This window comes from Oryzias latipes, chromosome 13 (genome assembly GCF_053564925.1).
Source record: "Oryzias latipes strain Hd-rR chromosome 13, Olatipes_Hd-rR_3.1".
NCBI lineage: Eukaryota > Metazoa > Chordata > Actinopteri > Beloniformes > Adrianichthyidae > Oryzias > Oryzias latipes.
The window spans coordinates 18093787-18116590 of NC_136249.1; the positions used below are offsets into that span (position 1 = coordinate 18093787).

Below are 22804 nucleotides of genomic sequence, written 5' to 3' on the forward strand. Positions count from 1 at the left end.
ACTTTTGGTTACAACAAAGTGGTGTGAGGTCTCACTAAAACATTTTTAGTAAATTTAACTCCTAGCTCATCCAGTTACTTTTGTTTTACAACAGCCCTGGTGGCCAGAATGTAATTATTTAACGTTAAGAAATTTTTAAGATGTCTTTCAACTATAACTATAGGAGTCATGTAATGCATTAAGATTTACAAGACAATACTATTAAATAATAAAATGTTATTTTTGAAAAACACTAACAAATAATCTGTAATGTGGAGGCAGAGAGATTTCAGTCAGGTGTGGAGGGAGAATGTGGGTTCTCCTTCTACAGATATTTTTGGATTTACAGAGATGAAGATTACTGAGATTGGATCTCCGCTCACACATTATTAACTCTGAACTAGTAAAAAATTATGAACCCGTCGTTGTATTTAAAGATAAATTTCACATGTTTTCTTATTCACCCCTATTTCTCCAATGTGCCATTTCTACCTCAGACGTTTCTCTTCTACTTCATCCATGCTGTCCTTTTTTTTGTCCTGGAAGGGCACCTGATGCTGACAGCCCCCACCACCCTCCAGAGGGTGTGCACTGCAACGGCCTGAGCGACCTGCCCTGAAGTTCATGTCCCAGAAACACTGTGTGGGTTGGCGTCGATATTAATTGCATTGCATTGATTTAACATGCACAACCACAAACACTGCTGCTCGTGTCCATCATTTTTTGTGTTATTCTCCCCTATTACCCGCAAATCATAATTAAACAGGATGAAGAATCTACTTTTATTTGGAAGCCATTTTAGCTCTTTCATGAGGAATGGTGGTAAATCAGGGTCTTTGTTCACTGGGGGGGGGGGGGGGGTCAGGAAAAGTGTATATATAATCTATATCAACCTGTGTTTCATTTCCATCATCATGATTGCATTTCCCATAATTCCTCCTCATATGATCATAATGTGCTCCATCAATCAAATGACAGCGCAAACCGCTGGGAGTGCTGGGAGCTGCCATGTCCCTTCCTGCTGATGCAAAAGTGTTGACAGAGGAGGCTTCTTTAATGGTGACTGTTCCATGACCCCTGACCCCCCACCTTTGACCAACCCCCATGGCCAGACATAATGATGCGTTACCCAACTGTTGGTGCTGACATGCAGGTTCCCTTGTTGCTGTCTCACATAAAGATTGGAGGACAATGGAGAATTGTGTTGGTCGCACAGGTTTGTTATCTGCTGCAAGAAAAGTTTATTGAAAGTAGAGATAAAAGAAATGCAAAAGTCTGACCTCTTTTGGAACATGATTTTATTTATTCAGCTTTTTGAGAATCCTTTCTTGTATTAGTAAGACAATATGAAAAAACAGATCTCATTCTCAGTCCTTGCGTTGCAGTTTTTACAGCAAAATTTAGTTTTAGTCGACTAATTTGGAAATGAATTCCTTCATTTGATTTGATTAATTGTTTGCTGTGTGTTTTTCTGCAGCTCACATCTCCCCTGAGTTACTGCTAATTCAGACCTTGATATGAGCAAGCAGCTTCTAACCAAAACACCAAATAACATGAGCGTGCACGCACATGAACACACAAGCTCATCATGAGCAATCTCATTACGGTGTTGATTCTTCTTCTCCCCACAGACAGAGCTATTTACCCAGTGTCTATGAGCAGAGGGAGAAGGGTAATGAGACTGATGTTTGCAGGGCTATGTTCAGGATAATTTGTTTGATACAGGAACTGATGATGATAATAGGTGAAAGGATCAAATGATTAAAACTGATTTCCTTTTTCCTTCCCTTTATTCTTTCTCTTCTATTTTCCATATAAAAATGTGTTCTTTGCTTTCATTTCTCATCATGTGGATTTAAATCTTATTCATTCCAGATCGTATTTGATGTTACACTTTTTAAGTATTATCATAAGGAAGCATAAAGGTAGGTTTTTATAAAAATAATTTTTACATCCTAATTACATCATGACTCAGAGCGGATTGCTGAAAGCCTGAAGGGTTTGAAGATTGTTGAGAAGGTGGACTCAGGTGACAGACAGGTGTGGCCTTTTGACATCACTAAACTCTTTTGTTATTATTTACATTTTAGGCATTTTCAAAACCCTGAAGGGCTCCTCTTTATAAACTAGGTTACTCTTTTTTGTCTTTATGTCAGACTTTCTTGGAAAACATTTGCATGGTGGAAGAGAAGGATTATTGTTTCAGGAACAAAGTTTTGCAACTAAAGGTTTCTACCATTTGACTCACAGTCAAGTGTATCAGCCGGGTTAAGTATATTTACTGTATATTTAATCTTGTAATGGCATATGTTATATGTCAAAATGTTTTAAAATGTTTAAAATGTGTCTGTGGTTCATGTTTCAATAATAGTTTCAAATCTTGACGGAGACTCAAAACAGCTGAATGGCTGGATAGCACAGTGATCAGCTAATGGCATGGTATGGCAACTGCATGCTACGTCAGCTCCAGCTTCATCAAATTAACCTCTAGTGCCACCTAGTGTTAGAAATTTAAAAGCAAATCACCAGTGCAGAACTGCAAATGTCAACCACATCTTCAACCACAATCAAGCTCTTTCATCTCACCTGTGTTCCTCTGCATTTCACTTCTCTACTTCTGTCCATCATAGCCAGTTTGTAATAGTTTGGTTTATTCCATCCAGCAATCTTCCGGTTCTGTTAAGTTTATTTTTTATACCCGCTACATCCCTGATGATGTCTCTATCATGTCACGGTTACTTCTGCCTTTGATCTAATTATTGCGAGGCTCTCTCTTGCTGCATACCAAGATTCAGTCCCTGACCAAGCTCCAGTGAACATTCCTGGCTCCATTCCACTCTTCAATTAAGTTTTTAAGGGTCACACGCTGTCCATACTGTCCTCTTCAGGTTCAATTGCTCTCCGTTTAGCTCTGCTGCATATACCTAAGTGCCATCTTGTTACCAACATGTTAAACTGACTTCCTACTCCCAGCTTGGACAACAGACCCCTACTTGATTCAGTACCTGCAAGAATAAAAAAATCTACTCATCCTATTTCATTTAAAGGTCTTTAGTAGTGACCTGCCTTGCCCAGAGTTGTTTCTGGGTTGTCTGTTTTATTAGCATTCTGACGCTACAATGCTCAGGTCCAAAAGGTCTGTATGAAGGCTCAACAGTCCAAACTACAGCAGGTAGGATTTGCGGTACTGTCTATTCATATGACAGAAATAAAATGGTGTGTTTTTACTGTTTCCTGATTCCAACTTCACTTCATTGTGTGAAGGAAAATTTGATCCATTATTCTTCAAAAATTTTCTTTGCAGTCGAGCATCATGAAGCGGCTGAATGCAGGAACGATGACAGGATGTTTGCCTCTTTCTGAACTTTTACAGCTGAAAGCAATTTGAGATGAACAGCCCAAATGTAATGCGTGGTTGCTACGATGTATTCACACCAAAAACATAAAAGGTGACATTTGAAAGGCAGCACATTAGGGAAATGCGATGGATACATTAATTTGGTGTGGCTAAAAGCCTAGTTAGCATTCACTGAATGCCTGAATGTACACTTGTGGCAGTGGGAGGAAGAGTGGGCTATAACATAGGATCCACAGAGAAAGAACAAAAGGAAGCAATAGATTCAGAGAGAGGAGGGGAAGAGTGTCTTTCATGTCTCCCCTGAGTTTAAAAGGCCTTCCTTTCATGTGAGCATTGTCATATTTTACCTGTTCTCATTCCATTTGCTCCTCCCTCCTAGCCATGACAAAGACATCTCTATTTTAACCCCCCCACCAGAGCCAGAAAACCCCAAACACTTGCAGGTCCACTGTGGATGAAGGCAATGCGTTCAGCAGTTTTGCATCTATGTGACGAATTAGACCTGACCTTTGTTCAAAATCATCATAAGCAGTTAGATGAAAAAATAGTATTAAAGAATTGAGTCAAAATTATACAGAAAGAAGTTGAAACCGAGGATTGGGAATAGAAAGATAGTTGGTTTGGAGAGCTGTGCCTTATGTTCATTTTTTTTTCAAATTCTAACCCAACCATTCATGTATGACAGCATCCTTTCTAAATGTCTTAATCTTCTTTTATTTTTATTAATTTTCAAATCTATCTATGACTAAATTTCTTAATTAGCTTTTATACATCTATGTATTTTTTGTGGGGGCTTTTTTTGTTTTGATTTCATGTAATGAATTAAATCAAATTCATCAATGTTTCCTTTTGACAAGAAATCTCATAAATTATAACCTAATATTTAGTTCTGTTTCCCCCAACATGTTGTGGCGCCTTTGACTCAAAGTTAAGCATCTTTGTGTTTTGGTCTGCAATACTAACAAACAGTAATTTCTAACTTCACAATTCACTGTCACAATGAATGAATGAATAACTGTGTCGCATTTAAGGGGAAATGGACACGCTCACACTCCAGCCTGAACTCTGCTTTAACCCTTGTGCTATCTTAGATGACCCCACCCTTCCATTAACGTGTTCTTCCTACCATGACAAAGGTGGATAAAGGTGGAAAGATTTCGTGTAATCCATGGACACCAGTGAGGTTCACAAATCATTGAAAAAAAAAAGTTCAGAGCACTGTCTACTGGGTCTAGATGACCCAACTCCCAATGTTAAAGTGCCTTGGATAGCACAAGGGTTTCAGTGATGATTAATAGAAAATAATGACCTACAAAAAACATAATATTAACTGCTACCAAGGGTTTTCTTTCTCTATGTTTTTCATGAAATAACTTAAGCCCTGAAGTGGATTTTGAGGATATTCACACTTTATTAGCGTCTCTGTGAATCTGTTTAAAAGGAAACCTACATTATGTGGTTTCAGCATCAATGATTAGCAGATGGTGCCAAAAACACTTTTACTTTAATGTCACACTTGAAACACAATCCCGCTTCTCAAACCTGCAGACACTTGAAAAAACTTGGCTTCATGGAATAATAAAACAGACTTACAGAGGGGATCAAAGTAAAAAAAAAAAACAACTGACTAGACTTGTTTTATCTTTCAGTCCAGTTGACTACTCTGATTAATGAAAAACCAGACTTATGGAGGGATTGTGGAAATGCTACTACTGAAAACAAACATTACAGGAGCTCACACACATTACGAAACAGCTGCTAAATTTTAAGACATTTTAGCTCTGCTGGGTTTACCGTACTTAGACGGGTTTGTGACGTCTTCCAACCAGGAGATTTTCAGATGCAAATGAAGACCTACTGTAAAAGATGAATGCTTCTGTCCTTCTCTTGTAGATTTACACCCTCCAGGCACATTTTTGTTCTCCCCCAGCACATTCTAGGATTACTGGGGGAGCCTTTTTCTTCCTCGTTTTCAGTGGACAAAGTTCACTGAACGTCAGCAGGCAGAGATGGTAGTTTCACAAAGCTTCTCTCTGTGTCGTCCATGGGGTGTGAGTGTGTTGCAGGTCACAATAAGTTCTACCTACTGATCTTAATTGGACCTGATGTGCAGTTCTGCTCCCAGAACGCCCGTTGAGCCCAGTTCTGTTGAGTTTCATTGTAAAGCCAGCCAGGAAGGCTTGGCAGCTGCTGAGCTGTAAAACACTCGGAGCGCAAAAGCTTTGCTAAGAGGAGCTGGCAGGAGAAAGGAACCCAAAATAACAGTTATTGTTTGGGTTTTCTTCTTTCCCCATTTTCTATTCCAAACTTGTCTGCAGTGTTTACCCTCATCTGATCACAGGAAGCAGTGAAGATGTGAATATCAGCCTTTACACTCACACTTTCCTTTTGGTGATGCCTTCATCACTCATGTTGTTTCAGAAGTTTTTTGTTTTTTTCATTTTATTAAAGTCTATAAAGGAGTATGATCTTAGAGGCTGTGGAAACGTTCTCTGTAAGAGTTTATATGACATTTATTTTACATGTATACACAAATGTACATCTGTTCTACTAAGGCGGGACAACTAATTCCTGTTGCTATGGTTTGTGCTGGAATGTCCCACTGTGCTGTGGAAAAACATTTTGAAAGATCAGGAAGCGGTGATGCAGTGACTGTAATTTACTCCCTTTTATGATTAAAATGCAGTCTGTAAGAAAGAAAATCTGTTTTTAACCTAATTGTTATAAAGTACTGCTGGTGGTTTCTTGCTCTCAAATTAATCTAACTCTGCAAAAGTAAAAACATTTGAGCAACCTTCTTAAATACTTAATTTATCTTTCTAAATGGTCATTGTTGATGTGAACCATTGCTGAGAACCTCTGCCTTATGTGCAATCCTTTAGTGGAAGGCCAACTTGTAGATCAACCAGTTGGTTTGCTAAGGAACCCTAAAAACAAAAAACCAAGTAACCAATTTCCCTCATCTGGTTCCGATCCAGATGTACAACTTACATTTAAATGAGGCGTGATTCCATTTGTTGTGTGATAGAAAAACTGCAGTGTCACCCATGCTTCCGCAGTGAGCCTTTCTCCTGACAGCACCCCTACAGTTTTCTTTTGAATCTGCACGTTCTTGTGGAAATCAAAGGTGGATTTTCCTAAAATAATCTGATGCAATTAGAAAAAGACTGTTTTAATCCTAATCTAAAATACTTTTACAATATTAACTGTAATAAAAAGTAATCAATGTGAAGTGATCCTTTTTAATCTGCTTAAGCTGTTTAAACACCGCACCCACACCCCACCCAAAGTTCTGAGTGCAACAAGTGGAAGTTGTTTCCTCATTCAGAGTGTATGCGCCCAGGGGGAAAGGCTTGAGCTGAGTAGATGCTGTTCAGGAACAGGACGGGAGCAGGACTGGTTTGGGAGGCCCGGAGCTGGAGCAGGCAAGCCGGGACTGGTTTCAAATGTAGAGAAATAAAAGAGAGACGTGAAAAGGATTTTATGATTTGCAAAAAACAAAAAGTAATGTGAACCAAAAACTCATCTTCCTGTCAAAAAACAAAAAATTATTTTGGTCTGTATGTGTTGCATATTTATTTTCGTACCCAAAGCACTTATTTATTTCTAAAGAATGGTTTGAGACAACTACAGACTTCTCAAGTTTTCCCTCAAATTATTTCTGAAAAAAGCCCAAGAGAAACAAACAACTATCCATTTATCTATCCATCAGTTTGTTCTGCTCAACCAGGAATAGCTTGTGGGGGCAGCAGTATAAGCTAGCATGCCCAGGTATTCCTCTCCCCTACAATTTTCCTCAGCCCCTCTGAGGGAACCCTGAGGTGCACTCAGGCTAGCCAAGAGACATGGTCTCCCTAGTGTGTAGTAAGCTGTCCCCCGAAGTCCCTGGAAGACCTCAGAGAGGCGTCTGGACCAGTTGCCCAAACCACCTCAACCCTATTGATGTGGGGGAATAGTGGCTCTATTCCAAGTGCCCTCCTGGTGACTGAGCTACTTGCCTTTCAGAAGCCTCTCATGATAAACCTACAGCAAATTAGGTCACCTTGATTGGCGTCACCAGAGCTCAATTCTTGGGCCAGGCCTGGTGTTGGGGCTCGCAGGAAAATGCCTGGAGAGGCCCTTGAATGAAGTGGTATCACCCCCCTATGGGTCCAACACCAGCAGAAAAGGTCAAACAGGGCTGGTGGAATGGGGTTTGAGTGGCAGTCGAAGGAGGGTGTCTCAGCAGCCCAACACCCTGTCATGGAATCTAGCTTTTGGGAATTGGAATGTCATCTTTCTGGGAGGAAGAAGCCTGAGCTTGTGCAGGAGGTTGAGAGGTACTGGGTCACCTCCATAGCCACCTGGGCTCTAAAACTCAATCACCCAAGAGGGGCTGGACTCCACCATTCTGGAGATGCTGATGGTGAGATATGGCAGGATGGTGTGGGACCCCTCATATGCCCCCACCTCAGGCGCCAAGTGTTGGAGTTCTTGCCAAGGGATGAGAGTGTCCCTTTGCCTTTGTGTGAGGAATAGATCCTCAACTGTGGTTTCGTTCTAAGGAGCAGACAGCAGTTCAGGGTAACTGGCATTCTTGGTGCCTCTCGTTGGGTACTGGAAAGGCCTCCAATGAGGGACAAAATCACATTCCTGGAGCACTTCAAAGCCTTTATAGGGCAACTGTCAAATGGCTGAGCGATCTGGTCTGACTTTGCTGGGGAGTGTTGACTGAACAGTATTGTAAATCAAAGAAAGATTAGGTGCTACTTTAACGGTTGTTCACTTTTCATCCCTTGTACCCTGAAAATGAGAGTTTGTATGATGTAGAACAGCGGTCCCAAACCCCCGGGCCGTGGATTGGTACCGGTCCATGGGTCATTTGGTACTGGGCCGCACAGAAAGAATAAATAACTTACATTACTTCCATTTTATTTATTTCGGTATCTGAATGATGTTATATTTTAAAAAATGGCCCAATTCTCTGTTACATCCGTCTATGCCACTCTTGACACAGGCCAAGGTGCTCTTCTCGGTCACCTGATAGGTTACCGCTAAAATAAAACCCAGAAGCTAGTATAATGAGTAAAAAACAAACGTCTTTGGAAAGTTTCTTTGCCAAGGGGAAAACGCCCAGCCAGGAGACAGAAGAGGAGCCTTTGACTTCTAAAAAAAAGAAAACTACATTTAAAAGACAGTACTTCTTTTTTGCACCATGAGAGTGGTAAGGGGAGAGGATGATGACACCTGTGTGATGTACAATGGCTTGCCTGCCAATTTAAAAACTCAGAGCTCGTCTTGTCACGTCTCTGTTCATCCTTCATCAAAGCGTTGCTACAATAATCCTCCGCCACATCTTAGACTGGGTCGCGAAAACTTTGTATGACATCATACCGGTCCGCAGCGTGAAAAAGGTTGGGGATCACTGATCTAGAATGTAAATGACCTGAAAAGAAAAATGAATGCTGCTTAAAATGAGAAAGTGACACAGAAATGTGTTGAATAGGAAAATAATAATTGTTTTGATGCTGTAGATCTGTTTTCCTTTTTTGTGTAATTAAACAGAGACTTCACTGCAAGATCCTCTTCAGGTCTTTGAAAGAGGCAGATGAAGACACAGAGACTCAAAAAAATGGGGTTAGACAGGAGTGTGACGTCTGTGATCTCCAGAACATGAGGAGGTTTTTGCAGAAAAAGCTGTTTTTGTGAATCGGACATCAGAGACACCTTAACAGATCAAACATGAGGTTAAAAGCATAGAAATCAAACTTTACTTGGCCCATTTTTACTCGTCTGCTGCTTGTTATGTCAAACTTGTCTTCCCCTCATGGAGATAAGTCTGCATTGATTTTTTTTTCTCCAGAAGGGATCAGGTTAGAGATGCACTTATGCTGTTGTCCTCTCCTCATCATTTCACTGTTTTAGTGTGCTGGTGCTGCCGTGAATCCATTAGTGCCCTTACTGTCGCAGCAGGGTCATCAGCTGGGAGGAACCAGAACTGCTCATTTTACTCCATCGCTCTGTTTTAAGCAATTTTCACCACCAGATTCTAGAAATCAGAGAGAAGACTGTGGGACTTGCTTTTTCTCATCATTGGCGAAAGCAAACACCACCATTCAGCAAACCACACCAGAAACCAACAAAAAACAGAGACACACACAAAGATCCAAACGGAACAGGGAGGTCCCACTCTGCTATTAAAATGAGGCACAAAAAAACCAAAGAATTAAAAGAACATATGAGTAAAACAGCCAAAGCTCCAACCAAAAAACTAACTCCCCAAAAATAAAATTTTCTTCTTTTAGAGTGTGAAAGTCATCAGCCAACACTTTGTCAGACTTTTCGTAAGTTTGAAATGTTAAAATCTTGCGCTGATAACAATTTATACATTTAACATAATTCTTTCTGATTCTGATGACAGTCCCGGTATATCAAAGAGCCTGTTATTTTCAGGTGTTGCTGGTGAAAATCTCCAGTGTCAGAGGGTGAATTTCTTTAAAAAAATATCAGAGAGAATGCTCAATACCTTTGTCGTCTTTCTGTAATAAAACATCTCCAGCTGCCAAAGCATCACCTCTGAGGTAAAGGAGCATCCGAAGTCCGAGGAAACCCTATCTCTGGCACTGCCTAAGAAAGCAGTTTCAATGACTCAGACATGAACAAACAAACAAAGTTTTTGTATGAATCACTTTAGTTAAATGAGGATTATTGCAGCCTCCCCTAAAAAATGATAAAGTTCTTTACTGTTTTGGGGAACTGGAAAACTAATAGTGGTATGGACATTTTCTGGGAGAGCAAGACGTGTCCCTGACCAACCTGTTTACCCAGGTAAGTCACAGCAGCTTTTTCGATGTCACATTTTTTCAAATTAAAGGGGAGTCTAACCTTATCCAAACAGTCTAATCCTAACTGAAATTTTGGTCTTTGCCTCCAAAGCCTTTCTGTCTGATGTTATCACATCCAGGGAAGGGTCCTGCTCTGCTTCCAACCTTTCCCAACTGGGATTTATGGAAGATTGGGTAAATTTTGTATAAATTACTGCTTCAAATGACAGGAGAAACCTTTTGGCCTCAAAAATAAAAAGTCTGGGAGGAAGGGAGTAGGACAGGGAGATAAAAAAAAACAATGTTCAAGGTTTTCCTTTGGAAATCTATGGATTATTTCACCAGCTGTAATCCAAGTTGTCAGGATTAGGGATTTGGAGGTCATTTGCTGGAGCAGGGACAAGGATAAAGCTTGCCAGTGAAAAGGAGCAAGTTGGATGAAACATTGAAGCTATTATGTTCAAGGCTGGAGTTAAAATAATTTTAGAGACACTGAGATGAGGTCTTTGATGTGGGTCAGAAATGACGTCATGGATGAGACACTGAGAAGTATTTAAAAATGGCTCTTAGAGACTACTGATAACAAATTAGTAAAGAGTTCACTTGCATTTTATTTTTATTTTATCTTCTCATATGGCATTTCTTTCACCATCCATCCGTCCATCATGAGACGGTCACCTCGGCGTCTGCAGGGATGGCTAAGTGGCAGCTTGAACGCTTCCTTAATCAATCTGGGTAATAGAGAGGAGCTGGCCAACCTCACAAGAGCCTTCAAAGACCTGTCAGCTCTCATTCTCAGTCATCCCTTCAGCACTGTCTATAACACAATGGAAAAAGAGATAAACAGCCTTCCCTCTGATGCTGAGACACTGGCAGCAGCAAAAACACAACAGCCCCAGCTTTGGACAATGGAGCATCAGCATATAAATCTACTTAAAGGCTCCACAGGTTTCAGCAGAAAGCTTCTCACTCGGGAGGCAGATTAATATAAGGAGAAGACAGCATGGATAACCTGAGGAGCTCCTGAATGCTTTGCCTCCTAAAACTGAACTGTGCAGATGGAGGTGGTACTGGTGATCTCTGCAGCAATGAAAAAGAGGAACCCGCAGCTGCTCAATGCAATGGCATGAAGCACTTGTGCATGACTGTTCGCTCAGACTTTGTATCAGATGAAGATGTTCCCCAGATGAGACCTTACAGCACATCCCAGCTCTGCTGTCTAGATCTGGCAGCATCTGCCCCACTTTCCTCAGTGAAGGTCCCACAGTCACTGCACCACTGATCCATCCTACCACAACCCATCCATCCTGAGTTTTCCTTTCTCTGCTCTTTCCACTATATCTTTGCTCTTACTCTTTGAACTCCTAAAAAATATTTCAAGACGTTTTTATATCTTGTTTGTGTTTACCTTTGTCTCATGAAGTCATGTGACCAAGACACCTTGGATGACGGCTTACACTCATTTTACACAGCAGTGTATAGTCAATATTACGGGGGAAAAAAGACATTTTTAAGTTGCAGTACAGCCTTTTGTACTGTGGCCGAGAGGTGCAAGACATGTTTACATTTCAGATACAACAACAACAACAAATCCTGGTACAAACTAACAAATCCTGAAACACTAAACACAATCTGAGTACAAACAAACAAATACTGAAACACAACAGCAAATCACGGAACAACTTACCAAGTCCTGAAGCACATAAGCAAATCCAGGTGAAAATGATCAAGTATCAATTCACAAAAGCAATCCTGTTACAATTTAGCAAATCCAGAAACACAACAACGAAAGCGGAGACACAGCGTCTAACGGAAAGGGAACGTCCTAAATCCCAGAAGTGACGTAATATAAACTAATCGTGTATGATTTTTACATATACTTGTTACTGTTTTTTATGTGGACATTATAAATACATGAGACAGTCTAAATGCATTTTTTTTAAATTGCATTACTAAAATAAAAATTACAACAATGTTTAGCAAGGGAAAGTTTTTGCGTCATTAAGGGTATACTCTTCTTGTTAGCGGCCGGTCGCTTTCGTTCATTTTTTCCTGATCTTTTGCTGTTCTGTTTTGCACTTGGCGGCTGGCTTTAACCGTGTTTGGTCATTGGCACCCTGATTTGCTTTTGTGTTTCAGGACTTGGTAATTTGTACCCAGATAGCTTTTAGAGCTTTAGGATTTGTTAGTTTGTACCGGGATTTTTTGTTGTATCAGATGTAAACATGTTTTGAACCTCTCGGCCACCGTACTTTTGTCTTTAACTCTGTAGCTTGTCTCTGTATGTAAAGAACACCTTTCTAAGAAATCCACTTTTGCCCTACAAAGATCTCTAGTAATGCTGGAGGAAAACCCCTTTTTCATATATGTGATGTTAACAGTTTATAATTATTTATTTGAAAAATATTAAACTTCAAGGCACATTCTCTCCACTTTGTGCAGATTGTAATTTATTTTAGAACTTCCAACAAAGGAAAAACAAATCTTTGCTTTACTGGTTATACAAAACTTAATTTTCCCTTCTGGTTTTCTGTTAAGAAGTCTGTTTCTACACCATCACTAAGCATCCACTTAAAACAGCTTAAAAAATATTGGCATTGCTTAACATCACTTCATCACACACTAGAATTGATTGATGTGTCTATAAAATAGTGATCTAATTCACAGTGCTTGTGTGTTGATGTTATTGACTGTGTGTCAATGAACTGTGATGGTGCAGCTGGAAAAACACTGGAAGAAACAAATAGTTTTAATTTTAATAGAATAGAATCCAGACATTACTTGTGTATTTTTGCATAAGCTTTAAAATTTGTTTCTTTGAAAAAAGTTCATATTCATTTTGAATGTACCTCAGAAGAAAAAGATGCTTTTAAAAAAATTGCATTCAAATTGCCAGAAAAATGTTTTGTCTGTCAAAGAAAACTTCTGTGTTATCACATTTTTTTAGCTCACCAGCAGTAAAAATCCAAACAGGCTCAGTATCACATAATATGATTCTGGTTTAAGGGTTTATCTAAATGTGAGGAATGCAGGTTTCAGGATGTGGAAGTATCATAAAAGGTCAATGTACTTGATGGTTGTTTCTGAAAGAATCAAATCAGTTGAAGATGTAATAAAGTCAGCTTGAGCCCCCCAACCACCGCCATCACCATTCCAGCGTGTATAACCCCCCCTGCAGAATACCAGCCTCCATTCCCTTTTCGGGAAGAATTCTCCCTATAATCCACCCCAGCTGGGGCAGATTGCACGGCCAATTAAAGAAAACCGTTTGGCTGGTTCTAAACGAGTTAACCACATGTTACTGCATGCACCAGCCCCCACCACCACCCCTCACAATTTTGCCTTCATCTCCACTGGGGCTTCACCTCTGAAGGGGTTAAGGGCCCCTGTGCTTGTCATTTCTTCCTAAGCTGAGATGGGAGCGAAACCAAGAGACTGCAGACTAACACAACAATTAGCTTTTGCTTCAACCGAACATCTCCACCCAAACAGCCCCCGAGGGGTCAAGGAGGGGGCGCATCCCACATCCACACCCAAGGATGGAGGGCAACAGCCAGCGAGGTGATTTACCTCTGTGTGCTACCTCCAATCTCCAGGCTGCTCATGGTGTTTTCTTGAGGGTGGAGTTGAAACCACAAGGTTGGAGTGTTATTATTTCAGAAAGCTGTGGAGAAGAAGATCACATCAACATCCGGAGGAATGTGAAGGGACAGAGATGGAGATCATGCTGCAGAAAAAAGATGTGTTCACTACAGCTTTTCAATTAAGGTTACACATGTAATGTTGCACAAGAAAAGGAGGTTAAGAAACACAGAACAGCAGTAAACAGCCTGTTGTTCTGTGTTAATGTCCTCTCAGTGACTCTGGTTTGTGTAGAGACGGGCTGCTGGCCTCATCCACCTCCTTGTTTGTTTTTTTTCTGAAGCCTCGCTGGTGCCACCACCTCTCCAACATCAGGAGAATGACATTGAAACATTGAGCTTTCCCTCCACAACATGGAGGATAAACAGGAAATTTAATCCCAGCTCTGCAGAAATGCTAAGCCTGATACTATAAGCATACATTGGCTTACAGTACATGCAGCAAGGGTAGATGCTGGGATATAAGATATCCAACTAGACAAGACTCTAACACGAATAAGGATAAACAGATGTGCTTTCTAAAAAGCTGTGAAAGTCCCACTCCAATCATGCTTTGATCTATTGTAAAAGTTTTCTTTTGGTTTTTCAATTATGATTTTGTTGTTTTTAGCCAAAATAAAAATCTGTGTCATTTTGTTTGACACAGTTTCTGCAGAGCAGTTGGAGTTCTTCAGAAATTCACCTCTTAGTTGTGGGTGGGACCGTTGCGCCAAAGCAACCTCGCCACCCCTTCTCCTCTCTTTACGACCCACCCACAAATAAGCTCTTTATCCAACAACTCCTGATTCACAACGACTTGAATAAAGAAATACAATTTAATATATATCCTTCATCATCTCAAAAATGCTACGAGAACATGCTAAAAACACCCAAAACACAATTTTCATTAAGGTGAGTCTTTAATGAAAATTACAGCAAATTTTGATAACAATAACCTTGCACATCATTTAACCAGCAACTAAAGGAAAATACATGAGTCTGAATTATTAATCTGAACATTAGAAATGCACAGACAGTGTCCTAAATTCTAGTTGATGTGAGGTAAGATGATCTTTGCACCAAATGATGTAACTTCATGAAAAAGTGCATCAAAGAAGAGCAGACAAAACAAGTAATGCTGTTAAACAAGGCTTAGTGCATTTAAAACAGCAGTTGTGACATGATATTGAGATGACAGCTCCTTCATCATTTCATTTTTTACTGCAAGAACATTTAAATATCAAAAATGATGTTTGCTAGAATAGAAATAGGAAAACTAGATCAGTAGCAGCCTCACAGCTGGATAGAACCACAAAAAGAAAACAGAGTTGTTCTCCCCATTAACATTTCAGGCTTTGATATGAACCAGAGAGGAATAAAGGCAGTAGTTTATCAAACCGATTCATTTATGCAGTCGCCTGTGTAACGGCAAATGTGACCGAAGCCGACCAGTCGTCTGCAATAAGTCGTTCCTTCTGTTTAAACTCAAGCAAAACATGAGAGTAGCTCAGATTCTCCAGAGGGCAGTTGAAGGCCAGCTGATCCATCCAGCAGGCTCTCAACTAAGAAATATCTGCACAAAGACGGCGCCCTTCCTGAGTGTTCCCTACCTGGTTCTCCTTTTTCCCTCCAAACCTGCTTCCAATTCCCCCTGTGTGTTGACAGACGCTCATCGGGCGACCTTGCCTTCTTCCTGTGTTTCCACATTTTGGGGGAGGTTTGGGGGGGGTTAAAAGGTGAAAGGTTGGGCTTGTGCTTGATGCCGTCTCAGCCTCTGTCAACACAACCTCTGCTCTGTAATATCATTACCCCTGGAAAAAGAGGAGGATGAGGTGACGGGGAGCAGTCAGGACAGTCAATTAGCTGCTCTGCTGTTGGCTGACATACTGAGGAGGGAACACTAAATGTCATACCAAGCATACCACATCCGCTCTCTTACAACATAAGGGCTAACAGGGGGAGGTTTTATTTGTCAATTCATTTTTTGAATGATGACTTTTAATGGTGTTCAGAAAACACAAGAGAGTTCATCTGAAGACGTGTGAGAACATCTCCAGATTCTATTGTGGTCAATAAAAGTATTGACTTTGGCCGGTTCCTCTAATTGCAGAGACATGGATCTGATATATGATCGGGACTTCTTTGAGGGGATTTCTTTGGAGAATTCGGTGAATGCTCTGTTACCCTCTGCTGTCTGTGTGACTTCCTGCATGCCTCGTCGCAGAAAAGCATGGCTTCCTGTTAAAGCATTAGTGGTGTGTAACAAACAGGGGCAGCTGTGTTTGGGGCAATAGTGGAGCTAATGATACTTGTACTTTGGCGGGTAAAGCTTCGGAAAAGAACAAATTATACCGTATATCTAGTTTGTGTTCAAATTACTTTAGTCTCAATGAGAGACTTAAAATGTTTTTGTAAAAATCGTGAATGCAATTGTGCTTAATATAATGAAAATGAAAAAAGTAATTAAATGATTTAGGAGTTTAAAATTTTAAACTATAAAAATCTAAAATATGTATACATTTATGCCTTGATTAAAGGTGGTATAGAAAAAAAGTTTTGGTGTTGAAGTACGGCAAAACCCATCTATGCATGCATCCATCCATCCATTCATCCAACACCATCCATCTTTCCATCTTCCATCATCCATCATCCAATATCCATCCATCCAACCAACCAACCATCCATGTGAGTCTCCGTCCATCAACCATCAATATTGTACAAATAGTGAAGCCAGTTGAAACAACTGTGTTGTAATATTGGGCTATATAAATACACTAAAATTGAACTGAATTTAATTCAACTGAACTGAATTTAATCCATCCATCCATATTTCAATACATCCATCTACCAGACCTCCTTAATCCATTTCGAGGTCACAAGGTTGCTTGAGTATATCCTAGTGACATGTGAAGGCAAGTTACCCCCTGGAGGGGTCACCAGTCCATCAAAGGGAATCATGGAAAGATCACTTAAAAAAGTTTATTAACTCAGATGGACCTTCTGCAGCAGTCTGGTAGCCCTGAAAAACCTTTGACAGTATGTTAAAAAGGGTAACTGCAATGTTATCCATCATGCAAGGATCTCAGAGTCATCGTTCCATCTTCTAACTTCTCTGAGTTTGTATTTTCTTATGGTCACTGAATGACTATAAAGGAGGTGTTCTTCTCCACCGCTGATTGAAATGAGTTTGATGCAAACACAGCCACATAGTCTTCACTAAGTTATTTTTTCTATAAGCAGCTCAAATCTTGCTGTTTTAATATTTTTTTCTGTCATAAACAGTGACTGTCCTTCTCTTAAGAACCACTTCTAATCCGTTCTATCGACAATCGCCACAATTTCTTTTCCAAGATGAAGATTAGAGGATTGTTTGACAGAGCAGTTCAACATCTGTGTTAAGTCTCTTGTTCTTCACAAAGACATCCAACAAAGTGATGAAATACATCTGCAGATGATGTGAATGTGTTGCATTGAAATCTTTAAGTATACACAAACTGTGGGAACTTCTCCCATGAGGTGTTGCAACTGATCATCATCTCAGATTTCCCATCATGTACTGTGCTCTCCCTGTCATGGTATGTGGTTTTAGAAAACATCTACCAGTATTTTCTGAGGATTTGCGTGGAGAAGAGCACGTTTGGTGATGTAAAACAATGTGAAGAAATGGGGTGTGATCAGATGACAGAAGGATACGAGTTTTTATGATACCAGAAGAAAGCAACATTTTTTCCGTGACACAGGAACCTTCCCCTTGACCTTAAAGAACTCTGGCTAACTCCATCTGGAACTATAGTTTTCTCACAGGGTTTCCAGTTGGCTCTTGACCTGATTGCTAATGACAGACCAGGCATAGAAATTAGCTAAAGGAAACTATTTTCTGTTTAAAAATGAGGGATGATGGTGCCATAACTTGGGTTAAAGGGGTTCCACAAAGAAGTCAAATCGAAGGCTTTATGTCCTGACAGAGTTAAAGTAATCTATCTGGATGATCCTGAGAAAGCTGCTTTGCTCAAGGACTCAACTGCCATTCGTTCTTTGTCCTCATTGACTTTGCTGTAGTTTTTTCATTCTGAGTCTCAACATCATGTTGACATTTCTCACTGAATCTGTCTTCTGTCAAGATCCTTCTAAGCTCTCTCACCATGTTCTCCAATCAATTCTTGCTCCCTCTCCCTAAAGACTTTCTTTTGCTCCTGTAGGTTAACAATCAGTCAGGTTTATTACTGACATAACAGTTGTAACTGTTTGTTTTGGTAAGGGTGGTGTTCTCCACACAGAGGTTCATACATCTGTAAAATTCGTTGCTGTGATTCTGATGCCATCCCTGTATGACTCAGTCTGTGGTCAGGTTATTTTTTAATTTTGCATCAAAAAGTTTTGTGAACATAAATAAAGAAAGCCCAAAATCTCTCTTTATTGTGTGAAAGCTGACAAACTGTTGGAAAACTGGTAGAAAGTGTAAGATTCATCAGTAAAATCCTGGAAGCCATCAATCCGCCAGGCTGTTATGTATATGATCTTTCATTTATTTGTATTTAAAACTGCAAGAACCCATAATTTCACTTCATCTTCAGCTCCAGTCTCTCCAAGGACGAACACAAACAGAAGTTTCAGTTTCAGCAGATTTCTCTCAGATTAATCGGTTTAGTTTAGCTTAACTAGAACAATCAAAAATGCTTGCTCGTTTGTCTTTTAGGGGCTTCATCATGAAGACAAAACACACATCTTTGTTAAAAATGTGTGTGCGAGTGCAAACATCTTAAGCTGATCAAACCAGCTAAAGTCTGAAATTTATGAAGCTGAAATCCATCTATTTTTCATCTGCACTCAGTCCTGTTCAGGGTCACCAGCATGCTGAACCAACTACTGTCAGGCAAAGCCAAAGTTTTGCATTCCATCGCAGGACCATAGCATAAATAATTGCTAAAACTTTCAAGATATTTGTTCTAAAATGAAGGAGCTGACGTAATTAATCCAAAAACATTGTGCAGAGATAATCGATCAAATAAAACAGATAACGGAGGCGTAAATATCAAATGAATGAATTGATGAATATTAGATTCTGAATTATTATAATTAATAATGTGTACATAAATATAATAATTCTGACTGAAATGTAAATAAAAGGGGAACATTTTAAAAAGTAGAGCTAAAAAATTGAAGAAATGTTAAAAAAAAAGAAACTAAACCTGCTCCCTTTAGGGGTGCGACAGCAAATCATCCTCCTCCACCTAACCCTATCCTCCTCCCTCATGCCCTCCGTCTCTACATCCATGAACCTCTTCATTGGTCTTTCTCTAGAACTCCCTCCTGATAGCTCCAACATCAGCATCCTTTTACCAACATCATCACTGTCCAAACCATCTTGAACTGCTTACCTGCATTCATCGTCAAAACATCTACCATAAGCGGTTCCTGTGATAGATTCGTTTCTGATTCTATTTATCCTGGTCACTCCCAAGGAGAACATAAACATCTTCATCTCTGCTACTTCCAGCTCTGCATCCTGTCTCTCCAAGTTCTGTTTCTGGTTCTGATTGATTTGTTTTTGTCTTTAGGTTGGATCTCCTTCCCAACACAGCCCTCAGCAATTACCTGGACTTGAGACCGAAAGCACTGGATAGTGCCCCCTTGTGGTTTGCATAACAGTCAGTTGTGATAATTATAAGGTGAAAACCTAATTTCAAAGCATTTATCTTAGTTTCATTAAAAGTCATTAAATTGGAAAATGGTTATGGAAACTGATAATATGCTAACATTTTTGGTTTAAAAAGAAAGCAACAATTTAGAAAAAATTCAAACGTTTCCTACTGGTTATCAAAGAGCGTAAAGAGCTGCATTTTTCAAAAACCACAAAGAAAAGTACAAACAAAAAACTTTTCTTTCACAAACAAACCTTCAATCATCTGCAGGCAGAAGCTAAACTCCTGTTTGGAACTTTATATCGTTTTTAGAGCATGGAGCTTGTTGTCTGCATGTTCTTAATATGCTGTTTGCATGTTCTTAATATGAAGGTTTCTTTCACCTGGAATGGCTCCTCCTTAACCCTTGTGCTATCTTAGATGACCCCACCCTTCCATTGACGTGTTCTCCCTACCATGACAAAGGTGGATAAAGGTGGAAAGATTTCATGTAATCCATGGACACCAGTGAAGATCACAAATCATTGAAGAAAAAAGGGTTCAGAGCACTGTCTAGTGGGTCTAGACTCCCAATGTTAAAGTGCCTAGGATAGCACAAGGGTTAATAATGCATTTCATCATTGGCCATGTGACCATGACATAAAGACGTGTACGTCTGTGCCACGGATGTGTTTCCAGGTGTTAGAGGAATCCAGTTTAAAAAAATCATTCCTCCTCTAATCAGGTTATTGGTATCAAGTGAACATTCCACATCCCAGCAGAGAGCCCCCACCCCCCACACAGTGTAAATACATCAGCAAGAACAAGGGAAGACATTTTTTAATGTTGCATTGGATTATAAAGTCTATTGTTTTTCCTGCAACTGGTGATCATCGTAATCTTTTAAAAACCTTCTCTGTTTCTGTGTGAATTTTGCACAGTTTTAGATTGAAGTTGTCTCTGTTCATCTCATTTTAATTGGTTGTGGGGTCTAATTCTATCAGTGCATCCTCCTTGTCAGATGAAAGACTCAAAAGGGAGACAACGTGTTTTCTTCCAACCAAATGCTGAAGGAAAATTCTGAAACAATTGACTAGACAGAGAAAATGTTAAAGAGCAGAGAAAAACACGCAGACGAGCTGCCTTGCTCCTGAAAGTAAAAGCTATCAGCTAGCTTTAGTTGCATCTTTGTTAAATGTTGAAAATAACTGCATAAGAACGCAAGTTAGGTTTTTTATATGAGAAAATCAAGTAGTGAAATATCAAAAGTCACAAATCCTTAATTTGCCTGGAGTATTGATCACAGTGGGCTGGACTGTACGTATTTAGAGGAGTGATGTTGCAGCAGGATTCGGGGATGGGGGGACAATTGGGGGACATATTCAGTGAATGGCCATATTGACACACAGCTATATCACCCTCTTTATTTTGAGAACAGTGTGGGTTGTAGAAAAAAATGACAAACTTTTTGTGTTGCATCTCAGAAACTGTGGTGTCTTACACAAATCAACCATCACCAAAATGCTGTTAACAAACAGTGACCTCACCAACTGTCTTCTTCTGACAGCTTTGTTTACTGTCACAATTGCAGCTATATTATTACTAGATGTGTACAATTAATTTACTGCACTTTTCAACCAGAATTGTGGCTGTGTTTAGCTCTACAGGGATCTTTGTGCCCCTCCTGATGACATCTTCTAATTTAGCAGATGAACCCTAAAGGAGGCCCTCTCTCACAGTCGTTTCAGGGAGGGAACATAAAATTCCCATCAGCACTTTCAGTTTATTTGTCTTTCCTGAACTCCTTCTGCTCATATTTGGTCTGTTTGCCTTCCTACTCTGTTATCTGCTGTCATGAGTGAATACACATGGGTTTGATAACCAGAGGAGTCCGTCTGCCCGTCTTCTCCTCCTCTTTCCATTCTGATTCTTTTTACAGCCGTCCACTTCACACACACACACCCATGCACACACCCACACACTCCATCTCTCAGTGTTTCTGCCTGCTTGTCATTTTAACCTTGACTTTGTCTGCCTGGGCCTGTCAGTCTTCTCCTCTTTTCTCTTTTTTTTGCTTAGGTTAGTGTTGATGCCTGCCCCCTCGCCCCACTGATGTACCCCTCCCTTCTTATCTTCCGTATTCACATCTTTTTATTATGTTCTGCTGATTCTATCAAAAAAACATACATGACACCTCAGAATCAGTGCGACACTTTACGAAAATGTTTATGTCCTCACCAAGCAGACGTTTTACATGCAGGCAGGAAATGCTGCACGCACGGGTCGTGCACATGATGAGTAAGAACCCTCTGACATTGTAGCATGCCCACACAAACTACACTGATTGTCTAATTTCCTCATTTTTCCTCATTATTGTCTCATCAGAAGTTAAATCTGTTCATTCAGACTGAAGTGAAGGAAACCAGAACAAATTGCTGTCCAATAACATTCCATCTCTGTACAAATGATTTGTGTCAACACTATAAAAACATGTTTGGATTTTCTGGGAACTCTGTGGTTACTTTTGTTTTTCAGACACATCTGACCACACCCTGCAGAGCAGTTTGAAACTCCAATGCTCTTTTTGTGGCTGTATTCCTTTCGCACAAAATGTTTGGCGTAGTGATTCATCTGAAAACCTCTTTCCTAAAGTTGACATCAAGTTTGCATCCAATAATTAAAAAGATTGATTGGGAATGCTTCACGCCTTCTCCCATAAACAGGCTTTTCTGTCCTGGCGCTGAAAGTGTGTGCAGAAGCAGGGAATGAGAGGTTTGCATCCACAGCTGTTTGGATCAGAGGTAACGACACAGACAGTACCATGAAGAAGTAGAAGAAACCCTGTAGGTGATCAGGGATCAGTTCCACTTGTGTCCGAGCTGAATTCCTCTCAGTCATTAAAAACAAATGATACCTTTTATAATCCAGAAAAGACAGAGGTTTCTTCCCACCCTGCACAGGTCTGGATCCTGATAGATCAATCAACATGGGCCGGCTCGTCTGAGCCGATTGTTCTGCCTGGTTGTGATTTGATGGGTTCCATATGAGTGGCTATCCTCTTATGTTACAATGGGAGCTGCAATCAGGATCAGTGTGAACGGTGGCTGACATCCTGCCATAAAACACACTGGAGCCGCCGTCTGTAGGCTCTGACATGCACATACTTACAACAAAAAACCAGCGAGCGCACACGTTCCTGTTAATGTGTGGGCAACACAGCCACGCACAAAGAGCACATGCTGCCGGTGTCGCTTTCCCTAACATACTGCAGACAGCTCCAGCATTCAGGATGGAGATGGTTCTGCAGACAGCACTTTGAAGGTGAGTTAAGACGGTCCCGTCAATCCCAATCCAAATTCAGATCCACCCGGCTTTGTCCTGCTCCAAGAGGAAACTGAAAGGAAAGGACAGCAATCTACCTGG

The 22804-nt window shown here is 40.3% G+C and overlaps 1 long non-coding RNA gene across 1 annotated transcript in view; it reads left to right on the forward strand.

Annotated features, from left to right (window-relative positions):
- Positions 1–21484, forward strand: part of LOC144996843 (uncharacterized) — a 47484-nt gene extending 26000 nt beyond the window's left edge. The window contains exon 2 of the long non-coding RNA XR_013659638.1: positions 19319–21484. This is a non-coding gene — a long non-coding RNA (uncharacterized LOC144996843). The remainder of the gene's footprint in view (positions 1–19318) is intronic.
- The last annotated feature ends 1320 nt before the right edge of the window (positions 21485–22804 follow it).